This window comes from Octopus bimaculoides, chromosome 12 (genome assembly GCF_001194135.2).
Source record: "Octopus bimaculoides isolate UCB-OBI-ISO-001 chromosome 12, ASM119413v2, whole genome shotgun sequence".
Lineage (NCBI taxonomy): Eukaryota > Metazoa > Mollusca > Cephalopoda > Octopoda > Octopodidae > Octopus > Octopus bimaculoides.
The window spans coordinates 61,666,450-61,669,025 of record NC_068992.1 but is presented as its reverse complement, the minus strand read 5'-3'; the positions used below and the strand labels follow the sequence as shown (position 1 = coordinate 61,669,025).

At 29.9% G+C, this 2,576-nt stretch overlaps 1 protein-coding gene across 2 annotated transcripts in view; it reads left to right on the top strand.

The window, feature by feature from the left end:
* LOC106878318 (SPRY domain-containing SOCS box protein 1) overlaps positions 1-2,491 on the top strand; it is a 138,645-nt gene extending 136,154 nt beyond the window's left edge. For both annotated transcript variants that reach the window (XM_052972218.1, XM_014927508.2), the window contains exon 5: positions 12-2,491. The gene's annotated coding sequence lies outside the window, so the exon portion shown is untranslated. The remainder of the gene's footprint in view (positions 1-11) is intronic.
* Positions 2,492-2,576: the final 85 nt, after the last annotated feature.

Below are 2,576 nucleotides of genomic sequence, written 5' to 3'. Positions count from 1 at the left end.
TATATGTGTAGGTATGTATGTGTATATATATATATATGTATATATCTGTGTGTGTGTATGTATGTATGTGTGTGTGTGTGTATGTATGTATGTATGTATGTATATATATATATATATAATGTCCTGCAGACATCTACAGAAGCAGTACATGGACACATCATCAGCTTTTATATCGTGGAGTTCCTGGGAGTTTTGGTCTTACAGCATAAACCCTCATTCAGACAAGGGTGTTACACACACACACACACACACACACACATGACCTTTTAAATATTTTCCTGTATAGAAAGTATTAAAGAGTATGTTAATCAAGAAATACTTATATATATTATATATATATATTTCTTAAGCTGGAACAGTCTGGGAGAGATGTGTGAAGAAGAGCAAGTCAAAAGAAAACAAACAAATAAACAAAATAGAACGAGAGGGGAATTTTCTTTTGTGTATTATCTTTTCTTTTTCTCTGTAAAGACACTGTGGCCATTTAATTAGGTAAATCCTTGCTACAGTCTGAAGCCAATGTTTTAATGCTGCCTTCTTTTTTTTTTATTTGCCATCTATCTCACCACCATTCCATAGTGTGTCTTTTATGGTATTGCCCTAGTAGTTGCTCACTCTTATGACCGATCCAAAGTGCATTTATAGGGTTTGTGTCTTTTTACTTCTTTTTTTTTTTTTTTTCAGAGGGGGAAAAGAACTGCAATAAAGTCAAATCTATTGCTTAGTTATCCTTTTTTTTAAAATTTTATTTAATTGTTTGTTGATTTTTTTTTTTTTTTTTTTTTTTTTTTTTTTTTTGTTTTTTTTTTGCCATTATAAAGTCAAATTTCATCATCTGGGAATGTCAAAAGTATGTGTGAATGCATAAGTGTGTACAGATTATCTATGGACATTGCATTATGAATTCTTGCTGAAAAGTTTCATAAAATTCTTAAGCAAAATTGTTGCATTCCTTAAAATGTCTTCTCTTTCTCTCAATATATATGTGTATATATGTAAGTATATATGCGCGTGTGACACATATACTGCATTTGAAGCTATCAGTGTTAGCTCATCAGTTTTGGTATTTTTATCTGTTTTACATCTCTTCTATCACCTGCCTCCATCTTTATTATTATTATCATTATTATTGTTAGCACACTGGGTGAAATGCTTAGCGGTATTTCGTCCATCTTCACATTCTCAGTTGAAATTCCTCTGAGGTTGACTTTGCCTTTCATCCTTTCAGAATTGTTAAAATAAGGTATCAGTCAAGAACTGGGGTTGATGCAGTTAACCTACCCCTTCCCTAAAATTGCTGGCCTTTTGCGAAGCTTTAACATCTTTTAAAGCAGCATGCTAGTGGAATCATTAGTACACCAAATGAAATGTTTAGCAACATTTCTTCTGAGTTTAAATGCCATTAAGGTTGACTTTGCCTTTCATTCTTTTTGGATCAATGAAATAAGTACAAGTTGAGCACTGGGGTTGATGTACTTGATTAGTCCCTCCCCACACATTTCAGGCCTTGAACTTATAGAAGAGAGAATTAATATTATTTCTATTCATCTAAAACTGTCTTATCTGTTGCTGAATTATTTATGTTTAAGTTTATGTTCAAATTAAGTCCTAATTTATTGCTTTTTCTATCTTAAATTCTATTTTAAATTATCGATGTTCATCCTGTAAGAATGTCCATTGTCCATTTTCCAAACTATTTTGAAAATATTTTGTTAAACTTCTCAAAATGTTTTTGCTTGTATTATGTTGGTTTTTAAAAACTGAAACGCAATGTGTATTTCAATTTTTAAAAAAAATATTTTATACGATGTTGTTTTCATTGTTGTGGCAGTCATTTTAAAGTTTTTTTTGCTCCCCCTCAACGCTATCATTCTTTTCTTTTATATCTTAATTTTCTGATATTTGTCAAGTTTTGGTATTAACTATCCTCGGTTTGGGAGGTTAAGAAGAAACTAAAGGGAAAGGGTTCGTATCTTTGTGTTTTAAAAATATTTTTTTAACAAGAAATGTCTTTATTGATATTGAAATAATATCAAAACACTCAGAAATGTATAATATTATTTCCTTTGTGTGTATCGTTTACTGGAATCAATAATAATTGTTAGGAGGACCAAGGAGACTCTAGGATAGCACCCACTCACCCCACTTTACCCTGCAACCCAGAGTTTTTTTGCTTTTTTTGTTTTTGTTTTCCCATTCTTAACCTTTTAATTTTCATTTTTACATTGTTTCATTAATATGTGTTTTATGTTTGGAATTTAAAAGCAATTTTCTTTTTTTTCTTTCCTTTTAATTATAATTTTTGATAAGATATTGAATTTCATTGATGGTGACAAATCTAATAGTATGTGTGTTATTGCATGTGTCTCTGTGTGTATTAATACTTCTACAACTGCAGCTAAACAAAACCCTTCAGTTTCTTGAATATTTCTCAATCATAGAGGATGCATTCACATTTCAAAAAAAAAAAAAAAGAAAAGAAAAAGAAAAATGAAGGAAAGAAAATAAGACACAAGAAAAAAAAAAATTAATTTTCAATTATTTTATTTTTTTTTCCATGAAAGAAGAGGCAAAAT